Below are 17,731 nucleotides of genomic sequence, written 5' to 3' on the forward strand. Positions count from 1 at the left end.
CAGCGAAATATGACACACTTGGAGATTGTGCAAGTCCTAACTCGTCTGGTAAAGCGCACATACATTTATATTGACTTGGCAAAGTACAATAGGACTGGAGATTGCTTCGATGCGCATGTATGGATGTCAGCAAATTAAAAGCAGTTATCGACTTATGATGTCAGACAGTGGAAACTACGAAAAACTTTGATGAAGTAGCATACTGAACAGTAGTTCTAATATCTCAGATTATTACACATTCAGTGACATACGACAGACTATTACACTGTAACAAATAGCCCCAATGAACTTGTACCAAACTGACTCATACATCAGCATTTTAAATTCGATTACTGATCTTAACACAAATTCGACGACATGGGGTAGGCTGTCAATTAGCCATCCAAACGAAATTGTAGCAAATACCTCATATACTGCCATTTTATATCCAGTTACAGATTTTTATACACCTTTGGTGACACAGGGACAGATTGTTAAACGTTAACAACCCCCCCCCCCCCCTCCCCAATGAAACTGTTGTGCCGAATTGTGAGCCATGCGTGTTTTGTACTCTATTAGTAAAAATCTTTACATATTTTGATAAATAGTTCAATGTTTGGCTTCTTTAAATTGTGATACAAAGATTGAAATTTACTCTTTGCCAAGTGAAGCTTAACCTGTTAGTTAAATCGCTACTGCCAATATGGAAGCCATACATATTTTGTACTGTTGCAGAACAATTTAGACATGGAAATATTTAATTTGGTAGTCCACTGTGGCTTGTACCAAGTGGGATACAAAGATCTAACACAGCTTATTGATAAGTGGGAGGTGCAGAGAACAAGATGGGGTACATACTGATTGGCTGTTTCATTTTCATGGCTGGTAAAGTACTGGAGTGTGATTGGCAGTTTCGTTTTAATGGCTGGTGAAATTCTGGGCTGTGATTAGGAAATCTAAACGTGTTTCTGTGTGTGTGTGTGTGGGGGGGGGGGGGGGGGGGGGGAGTTCTGCTATGATGTTGCGAGATTTGTTTGTGCATCAAGGCGGAATGCCTAGTGTGTTGACAGGGAATGATGTTCCACTAGTAGCTATGTCACATAGCGTCAGAGCAGTGGTCATAAAAAGATCCTAACTGAGGAGGATCGGGAACGAGTGTCAGGCCACGTCAGTGACATTTGGTTTCAGGCGTGACAGAAATTACTGCTTTCGGGGAATGCTGGTCTACCTCAAACACTTTCCGACCGTACACTGCTAAGGGAAATGAATGCAGTGGATTTTGGTGCCGATTACATCGGAAAAAGCCATTGCTCCCAGATCTGCATGAAACTGTAAGTCCGCATTGGGTCAAACAACACAGAAGATGAGCAGTATCTGATTGGAGGCTTGCAGTGTGGTCTGATGAGTTTCGATTTTGCCTCGTTTCAAATTACAATTGTAAATTGTCGTAGCTGTGTTGGAAAAATACCAGAGCTCCAAGCGCTAATAGAAAGCAGTGATGCTCAAATCGTTATAGGCACTGAAAGTTGGCTAAAGCTGGAGGGAGTTCAGCCGAAATTTTTGCGAAGGACCTAACGATGTTCCAAAAGGATACGCTAAACACAGTTTGCGGTGGCGTGTTTGTTGCTGTTAGAAGTGTTAGAAGTAGTTTATCTTGTAGCGAAATTGAAATAGATAGTTCCTGTGAATCACTATGGGTAGAGGTCATTCTTGGCAACAGGAGTAAAATAACAATTGGCCCCTTTTACCAACCTCCCCACTCAGATGATACAATTGCTTCAAAAAAGAAAAAGAAAAAAAGATTGAATCTAATTTCAAACACATACTCAACTCGTAAAATTATAGTTGGTGGTGACTTCAATTTATCCTTGATATGTTGGCGAAAATACATTTTAAATCCGGAGATACGCATATAACATCATCCGAAACTGTGCTAAACGCATCCTCTGAAAATTATTTCGAGCAGTTAGTTCAAGAGTCCACTCGAATACTAAACGATTGTGAAAACACACTTGGCCTCTTAGCAACAAATAATCGTGAGCTAATAACGAGCATCAAAACGGATACAGGGATTAGTGAACACAGGCTTGTCGTAGCGAGACTGAATGTTGTACCTCCCAAATCCTCCAAAAATAAACGTAAAATACACCTGCTCAAAAAAAGCAGATAAAAATTCACTTGACACCTTCCTGAGGAGTCTCCACGCCTTCCAAATTAACAATGTAAGTGTACACCAGATGTGGCTTGATTTCAAAGAGAAGTAAATATAGCGATTGAGAGATTTATGCCAAATAAATTAACAAACGATGGAGCTGATCTCCCTCCGTACACAAAAAAGGCCAGCACACTGTTGCAGAAACAACGAAAAAAGAGAGCTAATTTAAACGAACGCAAAATCCTTCAGATTGTCGATCTTTTACAGAAGCTTGAAATTTAGCGGGGACTTCAATGAAACATGATTATAATAGTTTCCTCTACGAAACATTGTCTCGAAATCTCGCAGAAAATCTAAAGAGATTCTGGTCGTATGTACAGTATTCTAGTGGCAAGACACAACTGATGCCCTCTCAGTGCGATAGGAATGGAAATGCAGTCGATGGCAGTGCTGCTATTGCTGACCTACTAAACACAGCCTGCCGAAATTCCTTTACCAAAAGAGACGAAGTAAATATTACAGAATTCGAGTCAAGAACAGTTGCCAACATGAGTACGGTACTTAGAAGTAGATATCCTCCGAGTAGTGAAACAACTTATATCACTCAAACGCAAGTCTTCTGGTCCTGACTGTATACCAATTACGTTCAAACCAACATTCAAGGAAGGCAATAGGACTGACTAATCCACTAAATTAAAGGCCCATATCATTAACGTCGATATTCAGCAGGATTCTGCAACATGTATTGTGTTTGAACATTACGAATTACCTTCACCTTGACACACAGTCAACACGGATTTAGAAAACATCATTCTTGTAAAACACAACTAGCTCTTTACTCACACGAAGTGTTGAGTGCTATTGACAAGGGATTTCAAATTGATTTCGAATGTCTAGATTTCCAGAAGGCTTTTGACCACGCACCTCACAAGCGGCTTGGAATCAAAATGTGGGTGTATGGAATATCGTCTCAGTTATGTGACTGGATACGTGATTTCCTGTTAGAGAGGTCACAGTTCGTAGTAACTGAGGGAAAGTCATCGAGTAAAACAGAAGTAATAACCTGGCCTTCCCCAAGGTAGTGTTACAGGCCTCTGCTGTTTCTTATCCATATAAACGGTTTAGGAGTCAATCTGAGTAGCCGTATTAGGTTGTTTGCGGATGATGTTGTCGTTTATCGTCTAGTAAAGTCATCAGAAGATGAAAACAAATTACAAAACTATTTTGGAGTGGTAACTTTATGGTACGAAAATTGGCAATTGATTCCTAAATAATGAAAAGTGTGAGGTCATCCTGGAGCCACTCTATAGCAGTTCTGTGCGCGTGGGGTGTCGCATTGTCCTGCTGGAATTGCCCACGTCAGTCGGAATGCACAGTGGACATGAATGGATTCAGATTATCAGACAGGATGCTTACGTACGTGTCACCCGTCAGAGTCCTATCTAGACGTAGCAGGGGTCCCATATCGCTCCAGCTCCACAGGCCCCACACATTACAGAGCCTCCAACAGCTTGAACAGTCTCCTGCTGAAATGCAGGGACCATGGATTCATTAGGTTGTCTCCGTACCCATGCTCGTCCACCCGCTCTATACAATTTTAAACGAGACCGTCAGAACAGGCAACATGTTTCCGGTCATCAATAGTTCAATGTCGGTGTTGACGGACTCAGGCGACCTGTGAAGCTTTGTGTCGTGCAGTCGTCAAGGGTACACGAATTGGCATTCAGCTCCTAATTCCCATATCGATGATGTTTCGTTGATTGGTTCGCACGCTGACGCTCGTTGATGGTCCAGTATTGAAATCTGCAGCAGTTTGCAGAAAGACTGCACTTCTGTCACATTGAACGACTCTCTCGTTCTTGCAGGATCTTTTACCGATTGCAGTGGTCGGAGATTTGATGTTTTACGGGATTCCTGACGTTCACGGTAAACTCGTGAAATGGTCGCATGGGAAAATCCCCACTTCATCGCTACCTCGGAGATGCTGTGTCCCAGTGCTCGTGCATCGACTGTAACAACACCTTCAAACTCACTTAAATCTTGATAACGTGCCATTGTAGCAGCAGTAACCGATCTAACAACTGCGCCCAACACTTGCCTTATATAGGCGTAGCTGACCGCAGCGCCGTATTGTGCGTGTTTACATATCTCTGTGCTTGAACACGCATGCCTGTACCAGTTTCTTTGGCGCTTCAGTGTATAAAATACAGTGTTACAGTGGACATAACGTGACTCTGTTGTGCTGGAAAATGAAAAAATGGCCAGACACGTACGGTTGCTGTCAACAATTACGGACCTGAAGATGATGTTGTAGCAACATCGAAGCTAGTTGCCAGTAAAACCAACACCTTAATACAGCTGGAGGAACTTCGTTATTTTTTGACATAAATGAAAAGTGAGCGTATGAAGACAAGAGCAAATATGTCACATTGCACCAGTGAACTCTTCTTTCACGGAACTTTCATTGGGTGATACTAAGCGTATTAATAACTGCCGCGAGTTGAAGAGAAACTTGAAATATTTTACTTTTCCCCATTCTCTGTCTCAAAGGGCCACTTCTTTTAGCCAAATGGCAGTGATATGGAGCAGGGTATAAGGATAATCAGGGAAGTACCAAATCTGGCATTTGCCTTACAGCCAAGGAAAGCCTTCCTGAAACATTGGCCAGAGGCAGAGAATTTTCTTTTTGGTTCTGGAATGATACTACTTCTTGGTTGGCTTTTTTGAAGAACCTTTGCCTCCTGTATCACCTGCCTCCATTCTTCTCTGTCCATCGCCTTCCTTCTCCAGTTTCTTATTCCCATCGCCTTTAGATCTTCTTTCATTTCGTCCAGCCACCTTTTCCTTGGTCTACCTCTTCTCTTTTTCCCGTCAGGTTTTCCCCTGAAAAATTTCTGGCCTTCTCTGTACATGTCCTGACCACCTCATTCTTCCCTGCTTAATTTTAAAAACAATATCCATTTGTGCAAAAAGTGTTTGTAGTTCTACATTTGTCCTTACTCTCCAGCCATCTTCCTCTCTCACTGCTCCGAAAATCCTTCTCAGTATCTTTCTTTCCCATCTCAATAACCAGTTCTCCTCCTTTAACGTCAATACTCAGCCTTCTGATCCATACATAACTATAGGTCTTAATATGGTCTTGTATATTTTGATTTTTGTATTCCTGCTAACATTCCTGGAATTAAATACATTCTGCAAGGCAAAATAGCAACGATTTTCACTCGTTATCCTTTCTTGAATTTCTGCTGCTACTTTATTGTCCTCCGTTATTACAGAATCTAAATATTTAAATGTTTTCACTCTTTCAAATTCTGTCCCATTCATTACTACTGAATTCTTTTGTCCGGTTTTATTGGGCTCCCCTATCACCATATACTCTATATTGTTTACGTTTACCTCTAAACTTCTCTTGCTGCTTCCTCTAACGCATCGTAGGTCCCCTTCAGTGACGTTACATTCCTTGCCATTAACGCTACGTCATCCGCATATGCTAACACATGAACTTGCCGATTACGTATTGTTCCTCCTGGCTTTATCGGCATTTGCCGCATCACCTTTTCTAAAACTAAATTAAATAGCATTGTGGAGATCACATATCCCTTCGCAGCCCTCTCCGTTTTTGAAATTCACCAGACTGTTCTTGCTCTATTCTTACTTTACACACTGTTGCTTTCATTGTCATTTCTGTTAAACTGACCAGTTTTAGTGGGATTCTAAATTCTTTCATGATCTGTATACTTTTCTTCCTGTCTAGGCTGTTGTACGCTTGCTTAAATTCAATGTACAACTGACGTAGTTGCTTGTCATACTCATAAAACTCCCCTAACACTTGTCTAAATACAAATATCTGATCCATCTTGGATCTGTTCCTCCTAAATAGAGACTGATAGCCCCCTACTACCCCTTATCATCCCTTCAAGTCTGGAGGCTAAATTTTTACTAAATATCTTATATGTTACTCCAAGAGAGTGATTCCACGATAATTGCTACATTCTGACTTATCGCCTTTTTTATGTAACGGCAGATAATTCCCATACCCAATCCTTAGGCATTACCTCCTTTATCCATATTTCCTTTATCAATTAATGGACTGCCTCTTCCATTTTCTTTCCCCCACATTTTAATAATTCGGCCTCTATGCTGCCTTCTCCTGCTGAATTATTATTTTTTAGGCTCTTGAAAGCATTCTTCACTTCCTCTAGCTCTGGTACTACTTCCTCTTCCCGATCCTCTACATCTAACTCTGATTCCAATTCTGAGTCCTGTTCCCTTTCCTTCTACTTTATCCCTTTCTTTCCCGTCAAGCAGTTCGGTAAAATACTTTTGCCACCTTTATGTCCAGAGGACAAGGGTGTCCGCAGAAATTAACCAGAGGTGGCGGGTGGAGAGGGAGAAGACTGTAATTTCTCTTTTTTATGTAAGTGAGTAGGCTAGATTCTAGAAGTCTTCTACCATAGGTGCCACAATAAACGTATTATGCCCCAGAGAATTGGTAGTTACACACTCAATATTTGTTACAGGTGGATTACTTTAATACTTATAAGGTAAACATTATTACATGACTATTTTCACATTACACAGTTTCGGTTCAAATGGTTCAAATGGCTCTGAGCACTATGGGACTCAACTGCTGTGGTCATCAGTCCCCTAGAACTTAGAACTACTTAAACCTAACTAACCTAAGGACATCACACACATTCATGCCCGAGGCAGGATTCGAACCTGCGACCGTAGCAGTCGCACGGTTCCGGACTGCGCGCCTAGAACCGCGAGACCACCGCGACCGGCCACTGTTTCGGTAGCGCGGCACATTCTTATGTGTGTGAGGAATCAACAGGAAAAAGTTTGACGACTCTGTTTCAGCACTGTCCTGCAAAAATCTACTCCTGCTTTTAGGTCGGTACAAAAGCTCAGTTGCGCCGAAAGAAATGACGTAACTTTCCATGAACATTGTGACAATCAAACAAACGTAAACTATACAGCAATTGATAAAAGCTCAGTACCGTGTCACTGCGAGCCACATAATACCACAGTTAAACGAGTGTTTAAGCGGAATCACGAGAAATCGCTTCTAGAAGTGAATGAGAATTCTGTTACGGGTAAAAACACAGCACTCTGCATTCCAGGCAGGGGCAAGTGCCTCCTCCTCCCCTCCCCCCTCTCCTTTTGAGACACTTGTGCAACAGGGATAAAACTATGGTTGCTTGGGCTGAAGAATATTCGGAAGCGTACAGGTGGACTGGCCTTGAAGTACTTGCATTTGAACCTCTGCTGACCCTGAGACAACGCGGCACACTCTAGGAAGACTCTTGAGCCAACGTGCCACACGCCAGGAATAGTGGATAAGCAGTTTGGCCAGCTTGCACACGTTTTGGCAGGAGTATTGGACGCTGATGTCACCTAAGCGCAAAACTTAGTCCTGTAAAAGCCGCCATGGAACACAGCGATTGCCAACATTCGTGGTGCAATAGGTCGTTTGTTAGGATTGAAGTTAGAAATTTTTCTTCGGTGAATGTTTTTTAAGTTCATTTGTTTAATTCGAATTTACAACTACACTGAAACACATAATGAGTTCAGACGGTGTGGATAGAATAAGCTTTGTCATTTATTGGCATTTCCGAACCTACATTTCGTCATGAAATCGACGGTAATCTGATTTTCAAAAGAAGTAAACTAATGTAACATTTTTCCATCACGATAAACTTTTCAGTGATCTGGTTGTCCCAAATTCATAAACGTCTGTATACGATTTTTTTTTTGCCATTATAATGAATCAGATCCTGCCTCGGACAACAGTAGATCAACTGAGAGGATGAATGGAAGTTAATTGGACTTCCGCTGTCCTGGAGTAGTTAATGGGTCTCCTGCGTTTATCTCGTAAGAAAGACTTGTTGCGTGAGGCTTTCTGAAGTAACTGATGTCTGTTGCAGTCACCACATAAGCAGTTAAAGTAACTTGCGATTCAAAAGAAACTAAGCGATGATAGCGGCTCTCGTATAGCCTGGAAGCTGGCCTCTGACACTTCTTGCTGAATAAAAACGACGCGTTTTAAGATGGCACGCGTACAAAACAGAGCAACTTACGACAACAAAAAATTGCGGTTGCTTATGAATTATGCTTATAAGCGTATTATTACGAAATGTTAAAATTCTGAGGTACTTCATACGTACAAAAATTTGACTGTAATTTGTAAATAATACTGAAATTTGATTCAAGATATCGGATGTAGAGCAAGTAAACGAAATAACGATGAATGATACGGTCATGCACTTGGTGCTCCACCATACTTCCAAGATGTTCTGATTCTTATAACTCTTTTGGAATGAAGAAATTATTACAATTACTAGGCTAGAAGACGCTGTCAAAAATATGGTGAGTGGGAGTAGCCTGCATTACATCGACGACGTAATTTTCGCCTGTGTGTAATCCAATGTGTGTGTTTTTTTGTAATGTCAGCTGGGTGTGTTTCAAACAAAGCAAAGTGATTTGGTTATGTGCGCTAAGACACATGGATAAAGGTGAAAGAAATAACTTTTTTCTGGCTTTTAGGATTATGCTCTCGGTATCTTGACCAACACTGCAAAAGTTCCCCAATTGGTTAATAATAAGTTATACGCATTGTTAAGCCAAATTTTCTGTAAATTGGCTTCCTTGTGTGAAAGGTTTCACGTAACTATTCAAAACAGTATGAACTTTCAGCTGGAGCACCTGATTGCAATAACATTATTCTTAGTTAGATAAGTTGTTAACCAACGTACCTGAAGAGTTGCTGTTATACTCGAAACTTAAATTGTTTGTTTCTCATGTTTCAGTGCGGTATTGCATCTCGGAATCGGTGGAAGATCGGCACAAGTGGTTACTGAACTATAATCCGAGTCTTTGGTATTATTGTTAATTGACTGACACCTGCATGATCGACAACTACGCTCTCCGTCTGCTTTGATTCAAGTGGAATTTTTGCTTCTCTGGAAAGGAATAACATTTGGCTCAAAATGTGCGGTGTATTTTGATAAGCTTACATGTGAAAACCATTTATATGATGAATTCAGTCTGAATGAACATTGCATTGTACTTCTTAACAACACAGGCACTGCAATGCCGTATTTATCCGCAGATAGCGGGCAGCGACTTTTAATTAAAAGGTCCTCCTCTGTGCAGGAATAATACAAAGTGTGTATGAGTACTGGTCGTGACGCAGGAACGGTGACATAATGAGTTTGTATGCGGCCGTGGGTCGTGCACGGATAGCCGAAAAGTAGTGCACAGAACTTTAGATCGAATAAATAATTGTAAGTAGTGGCAAGGCACGAAAAGAGACGTTGAATATTACATTAGGAATTGAGACAAGTGTCAAAGGAATAAATTCAAGGAGATAAAGCCAAAGGTGCCTTTAGTAATTGCAGGCACGGCGCTGACAGCATTTGAGAAACGTAATATGGACATTGACATTATTTTAAAATAGCTGCGCTTTCAAACGACAAAATTTTTTAGTACTGTTAAAGAACTTGCTAGTTTAAATAAGCCTTAAGAACGAAATGCTACAATAGAAGCTTAAAATATACACAGTTTACTTGGTGGCTGAATGGAAATTTAACACTGGGTTACTGTCTGGTATCATCTTCATGATTGTTTAAAATATTTTGAAGCAAGCTGTTAGGACGGCAGTCTACAATACAATGTTTGAAACGTTATTATTCTGATAACATTGTCGGTTTGTACTTAACCCTACCATATTTTCCCCGTGAAAATACCGGGACCCTTGTAAAGCTGTGATAAACTAATGAGCAGTTCCTTAAATAGTGTAACATGTGTGGGTCTCAGTATGTAAAACCCTACTCTACTTAAATTTCTTGAAGAAATTATGGGGAAGTATCAACTCAACCCTCCATTACTGTAATCAGTGTGAAAGCTCTGTGGCCTTCTGTATCTGAGCTTTGATTTAATGACACCCGTTTAACAAAACATGTTGATACTGGGAATGTTTTACATTCTTAAACACATTTTTTACGAAAAGAGCATAAGCAGAATACCTATTAATGTGTGAAATACACTTCACAACAGTTTAAATTTTTATTTATTTATGTATCTAGATACTTTTCAGGCGAAAAAAGTAGAAGAAACCAACTTTCGTTTGTCTCATTCATTGTGCTGCAGCCTGCACGATATCAAAAGTTCCGTCTGTGTAATCGAATAGCAAGTGGCATTGGAAATTTTATATTAATCTTCTTAACTGAGCTTCTTTCTTCGAGGAAAGGCTATTTTTATTTTATTTTGGAACAAAACGTGCATTTGCGTGTAGACTAGGGTGACCAAATGACCCGGAAAACCGGAAATGTCCAGGTTTTCATCCCTGTGTTCCGGTGTCCCGAAAATTTGTTTCGGGACGCTCAAAAGTCCCGGAATTCAGTTTTTAAATACATTTTGTGAAACTTTCACAATTTTTGGGATTTCGCTATATTAAAGGAAATACAACACAAGAAATTAATATATTGTAGCTTATTTGTCTAAAACCTCCATTGTCCCATACTAGTAATGACAGTATCAGTATTGATACACTCAGGCAGTAATTTACTTTGAGCGTTACTTTGGCCAACAAGTAGTAAGTTGTATTAGTGTAACAGAGCTATGAAACCGACCGATTGTCGCACCACTTACTCACGCACTCATTGTCAGAACGGTGTAGTATTCGATGTTTTGTCAGACAAACTGCAATATTTTTTTCTCGATCGTTTTGATTACGAAGCAGAGTGTTCCGCATGTAACTGTGTTATTAGTATAAGTCGTGGTGGACGTTCCGACATAGTTGATCACATCAGGTCAAAGAAACATATTAACAGATACAGTGCACCGAGCTGCAGTAAAACTCTACAAAATATTTTGTGAAACATCAGTCAAGTGAAGAGACGAAAGTTCGAGTAGCCGAGCTTACGCTAGCCTACCACACGGTAAAACATCACCAAACTTATAGATTTAGTGATTGTACTAATAAGCTTAACAGCATTATGTTTGATGATTCTTCCATTGCAAAAATGTTTAGTTCAGCAAGAACTAAAGTGTCAGCCTTAGTGAAAGGAGTTATTGCTCCCCAAAGTGTAAAGGAAAGCCATGAATACATCAAAAAGTCTTCTTTCTACGGGACATCCACTGATGCCAGCAATCATAAGGCCACTAAAATATTTCCGTTTATTGTTCAGTTTTTCGATATTAATCAGGGAATTCAGACCAAACTTCTTAGGTGAGTTCCCTACCTAACAAAACATCTGACGAAATTTCAAGATTTTGTATGAATACTATCGAAATGTTTGATCTTGGGAAAAATAAATGTGTGGCATTTTGTGGAGACAACACCAACACAAACTTTGGTGGTTTAAAAAGACAAGGCAAACGCAACGTATTTACCAAATTAAAGGCAACATTGCATGAAAACATAGGGTGCCCTGCACATGTTTTACACAACAGCGTGCAGACATCTGCTGATAGTTTAAGCAGTGATGTTGAAACTATCGTCATGAAGGTATACTCACACTTTTACATATATACTGTTAGAACAGAGAAGCTTAAGGAGTTCTGTGATTATGTAGGAACTGAATATATGAATGTAATGTGTCACTCGAAAACTCGCTGGTTATCACTGTTTCCAGCAGTTGAAAGAGTAATCCGCCTGTTTGAACCGTTAAAAGATTTTTTCCTAAATGAAGACAAAGCCCCCAAAATATAGGTTCAGTTTTTCAGTTACCCTTCAAGTGAAGGCTACTTATGGTTCATTCACAGACAGCGTAGCACTTTGCGGCATGGAATAAAGGAAATTGAGGGAAGCACGAAAAGTCTAATAGAGGTAAATGATGTTTTGAAAAATACTATGGAAACTGTTACTAAGAGGAGAGAACAGCAGTTCATTTCTTTTAATGTTAAATCTGTCCTTAAAAGAGCAGAAGTATCAGAAGCAGCGGAAAGGAATTTTAGAGAAGAAATTAACAAGTTTTATGACACTTGTGTAGAATATCTTAGCAAGTGGAGCGCCTCATATTTACCCTCATCGCCGGTGTTTGATTGGATGTTACTGAAGAGAGTGCCAAAATGGGAAAGTGTTGAAGAGACAGTTTCTTATTTGCAGAGTAAAGAGATTGAAATCGATGATTCCATTCTCTTTGATCAGTTCGGCATACTGACAAATTTTGTTGAAGAAAGTCTTCACAAGTGGAATGATGAGAAAAAAAAACACCATTGGAATGTCATGAGAAGTGGGTGCGTTTTTTAAAAAGCTGTGACTGTCTTCAGCATTACTCTGAGTTGGTAATAATTCCAAGGTATTTATTTGCAATCCCAGCCCATAATGCCAATGTGGAAAGAATATTTTCGTTCATGAATACCCAGTGGACTGATGAAAGAAACAGAATGGAGGTGGACTCTCTTGAAGCAATCCTGCAGATCCTCTACAACTACAAAATGGATTGTGCCGAGTTTTATCACTGTGTCTCAAAGAACAAAGACATGATCAAGGAGGCTGGAGGCAGTGAAAAATACCCTTTTCTCAGTTCCATCTACAAGTGCTCAGTAATATTAAAGCTCATGTTAATATTAATTGATTAAAAGTTGAGCAGCTGTAAAATTTTGTAAAATCGTAATACATTTCTTTATTACTGTATACGTTTATTAAATGTCATTAATTATACAGATAATCTAGCTTATAACAATCTTTTGTATCCTCTTATTAGTTATAATAATTGGGTTAACAAAATGTATCAACAAAACATTAATATTTAAAATTAAGAAACCTGGGTATATGTGGAATGAGGTGTCCATTGGCACCGGGGTGAACGTGTCCCGGTTTTCACCGAAAATAATTTGGTCACCCTAGTGTAGACATAACAGCAGTGTTCACAAAAATGACAACAAACCACATCAACTGCCAACAAAACTACCTAAACTTTGTAGTCTGTCTTCCCTGACCACAAATACCGCAAAAATATTGTAAGAATAAGTGGGATAAGAGTCGATCCAACACACCTCACTGCAAGAAATTGCAAAAATCATTTGCTCTTTAAATTAGAAAGACAGTGTCAAGAATATTCAGAACATATTTACGTCCCAGCTAGAATTTCGGCGACGCGGGAAACAGAAGCTCAAAAAGGGACTGTCCCGTTTTCTTCACGAGACGACTTCCTGCCGGCGGGTGTGATTTACTGTTCACTGGCAACAGAGAAACAGGCGACAATGAAATTAAATTACTCTGCTTTGTCGTTCTTTCATAGCACAGTTACGTCTAGTAATCCCAGTTGGTCTGTTCACCGTTCTGTGTTTAAAGGAAGTCTTTGTGCTCGTGTGCCAGTAAAAAGCTGCGTTCTCATGTGCTGTGTAGTACATTGGAACTCGACGCAGTCTTTCTTTCCTGTTACAAATTTTTTCTCTTGTTTTGACTGTTGGCTGACAATTTTATAGCTGCCCTAACATGAAAAGTGAAAAAAGCAAATGTGCAAAATTAATGGGGCGGCATTTCGGATATTATCGAAGGAAAGGCGAGAACGAGAAACCAATGTTCTAAAAATGCTTGGCAGAGTAGACAAATTTTTCGCAAAAACTGTTGCTGCTTCGACTTCGAATTCAAGTAGTTGGATGATATTTATGGCGCTGTTGTAAAAGAAGTAAGTACAGACGAAACAAAAATTAAAAATGAATACAAGCAAATTGTTCCTGATTTCGAATTTCACGAAAAACTAAGTGTCGAGTCAGACATTACAAAATGAAATAACCTCGTTAGTGATGATCCTGCAGAATGGTGTGTCAATGAAACAACGATCGACATTCACTTACGACGTGGCATTAATCAAAATTGTAACAGTGAATTTTGTTTTTGATTCTTGGGTTTCTCCCGGCGTATTTGATAATCAAAATATCCACGGGTGTACTGCCGGTCTAGAGCGTCCAACGGGCACAATATTTCGGCGATCATACATGTCGTCATCATCAGGTGAACTGACGGACTGAGCTCCTGTGGACGTGCCGGCACAGAGATCCGTAGGCTATGGCTGCTCAGGGGGAACTGGGTTCGGTCTCGCGTGGATCTGCACGGAGATAACTTGTCCTCCGATGTGTGATGGAGTTCGCAGCAGTTATTGCTTTGCCTCCCATGCATGCCCATTTAATGCGTCTTCACAAGTGGATTGTCTTCTTGGGTGTTTCCTCAGCACAGGTCTGCAGTGATAGCTATGCAGCGAGCAGGTGTGGCCAGCGGGTGGCGACGCTGCGCGGCAGTTTGCGGCCCAGCGTCCGGATTTGGGCGTTGTGCGACCGGCCAGCACGTTCGTAAAAGGTGCGGGCGGTCGTCTGTAAGAGGTCGCGGAGCAGAGGTACTTCCGCGATGTCGTGAAGATGAGCGGTGGAGAAATCGTAAGGCAGGTGTAAGGCCAGCGGAAGGATGCGATTCTGCAGTGTCTCCAGCTTCTTAAGGCCAGCGGAAGGATGCGATTCTGCAGTGTCTCCAGCTTCTTCAGGTTCGTATCGGCGGCGTTCCCCCAGGCTACGGCGGCGTATTGGAGTACAGGGCGGAGCAGCGCCTTCTACAGGGTGATGCCCAGCCGCGGCGGTAGTTGGGAGCCGGGGTTCAGCACCGGGTACAGGATGCGGAGCCTGTTCCGCACTTTGGTCTTCACTTCGCGGATGTGCGAAACCCACGTGAATCGGCGGTCGATGGTGACGCCGTGGTAATGCGCCGTCGGACGCCACGGGACAGGGCTGCCACCGACGGTGAGCGGTTGCAGACCTGCAGGAACGAGTCGCCTGGTGACGATCAGGAACTGCGTCTTGGCCCCATTGAATTGTAGACCCCACTTGACTGCCCAGCCTGCCAGGGTGTCAACGGCGAGCTGCAGACGGCGGCGCATGACGGTGGCATTGAGGCTCCTCGTATACAGAGCCGTGTCATCCGCGTACAGGGTGAGCCGCACACGGTCGATCTTCGGCGCATCAGAAGTGTACAGCGAGTACAGGAGTGTCGCGGCAGCGGCAGATTTAAATACCCTCCGCCCGCGGCGCGCTCCCTCCACCGTCCGCGCCCCGACCCGAGGAAGGCCGGCGTGTACCAGACTCCGTGTGAATGTGGCAAGTAGTATATTGGTCAGATGATGCGCACCGTTGAGGATCGATGCCGTGAACACCAGAGGCACACTCGACTGATGTATCCGAGCAAGTCGGCGGTCGCTGAACATTGTTTGTCGGAAAATCACGCTATGGAATATGAACGCACGAGGATTCTGGTACAGACGTCGAGACGCTGGGACAGCGTTGTTAGAAAGGCCATCGAAATTCGCACCAATGACGACTTCATAAACTGTGACTGTGGCTATAATCTTAGCAAGGCTTGGGAACGAAGTTTTAACTAATGAAGACGCCAGCCATGAAGGCGCACACATTATGACCAAACTGACTGTTCCTTGATGCCTCAGGCTGTGTCCTATCAACCGATCTCTTCTTTTAGTCAAGTTGTGGCATAAATTTCCCTTCTCTCGAATCCGATGCAGTACCTCCCCATCAGCTGTCGGGTCTATCCACCAAGTCTTCAGCATTTTTCTGTAGTACTTGGTAACACTCTAGACAAATACCTTCAGAAAAGGCTTCCTAACATTTAAACTTGTTAAATATTAAAAAAATCATCGTCTACAGAAATTATTTTCATGCTACAGCCATTATATTTTATTATTATTTTGAGCTTTTCCTCATTACAGAGGCTTATCTCCAACACAATAATTTACTTGGAAATTACAATACAGACAATAAACGTTTTTAAACTATATTCTCAAAACATTCCTCCAGGTGTTTCGATCTTGTGTGTCTTCTTCCTCTGCGCCCATTCTCCTTATTGTGTGCTGTACATTTTGGAGCCAGGTTGTCATAGGGCGTCCTTTTCTTCCCACTCCAGTATCAATTTTGGTATTCTGGTTTTCTCCATTCGTCGTACATGCCCGTACCACTGTAATTTCTTCCTATCAATTACGTCATAGATTCTTTCTTTTATTTCCATTCTCCTTATTATTTCGGTGTTCCTTATCTTTTCTTTTCTGGAGATTCTTGCCCATCTTCTCCAAAAGCCCATCTCTAGAGTTGTAATTTTTTAATGTGCTTCATGTTAATTGTCCAGGTCTCTGTTCCATACAGAACCACACTCTCTAATATGGATTTGTATTTTAATTTTTTAGTTCTGCTCATTACATTCCTGCTCCATAAGAGTGAGTTAAGCATCCCAAAGACCCTCCGTCCGCTACTAATTCTTTTATTGATTTCTGACTCTGATTTTCCCTCGATTTCTAAAATGGATCCCAAATAACAGAAAGTGTTTATCTTTTTGATTTTCTTTCCTTCAATGTATAGCTCATCTGAATCATTAGTCAAGTATTCTGTTTTTTGGTAATTAATCTTCAAACCCCAAGTTTTGTATGCTACTGCTAATTGATTGCACATATAGTTAGCATCCTCCCCATCAGCAAATAATAAATGCTGTAGGTAAACTCCATCTCTTATTTCTGATCTCATACTATTACATTTACGAGACCATGTTCTAAGGCTAATATCTATATAGATTTTAAATAATGATGGTGACATGAGACAGCCCTGTAAAAGGACTTTGCTTGTTCTAAATTTCTGCATTTTATGTCTTCTCTTCTTCGGCCATCATCGATTATTTCAGTGCCCAAATAGCAAAACTCGTCTACCACTCAGGACGTTTCAGTAAAAACGCCTTCACCCATATTTTTTACCGTTTTATTAAATGACAGGATGGATCTTGTACCATGTGGGTCGATCTGTTCAAGTACATGTCGTTTAATACATATTCACATTTGTTCTTAAGTGAGATAAATAACATTTTCCTGTCACTAGAAAGTTAAATGTTAGTTTCGTATTTCGTGAATCCTGTGCCGAAGTATGTGAGAAACAGTGGAGAAAACGGTGAAAATCTTACCGAAAAGACAAGAATACTACATGTAGTGTCACATTACCTAATATAATTCCTTCAACACCACCTTACTGCAATCTGGTTTCTGAACAAGTTGTAAATAACTTTTCGATCCCTGTATTTTAGCCTTGCTACCTACTAAATTTCATAGACTGAAGTCCAGTCATCGCCGTAAAAAGCTTTCTCTAAATCTTCAAATAGCATAAATGTGGGTTTGTCCTTCTTCAACGTATCTTGTATGATACATCGTAGAATGAGTATTACCTCACGTGTTCTTGCATTTGTCTGGACCCAAAGTGATCTTCCGCGAGGTCGACTTCTGCCAATTTTTCCAATCAACTGTAAAAAAATTGGTGTCAGTCTTTTGCAACTACGACTTATTAAACTTATAGATTGGCAGTATTCACATCTGTCAACATCTGCCTTCTTTCGAACTGAAATTATTATATTCTTCTTCTGTCTCATATATCTTGCACATCAGGGTGAATAATTTTGTCAAGGCTGACTCTTCCAAGGATATCAATAATACTGAGGGACTGTCGTCCAAACTCTAGGGCACAAAATTAATTTAGGCATTTAATTACATAAATTTTCTTTTTTTTTCATATGTTGTTAACTATGTGGTTTTATTTTCTTCGTCCATGTTTTAA

This window comes from Schistocerca gregaria, chromosome 4, assembly GCF_023897955.1.
Source record: "Schistocerca gregaria isolate iqSchGreg1 chromosome 4, iqSchGreg1.2, whole genome shotgun sequence".
Taxonomy (NCBI): Eukaryota; Metazoa; Arthropoda; class Insecta; order Orthoptera; family Acrididae; genus Schistocerca; species Schistocerca gregaria.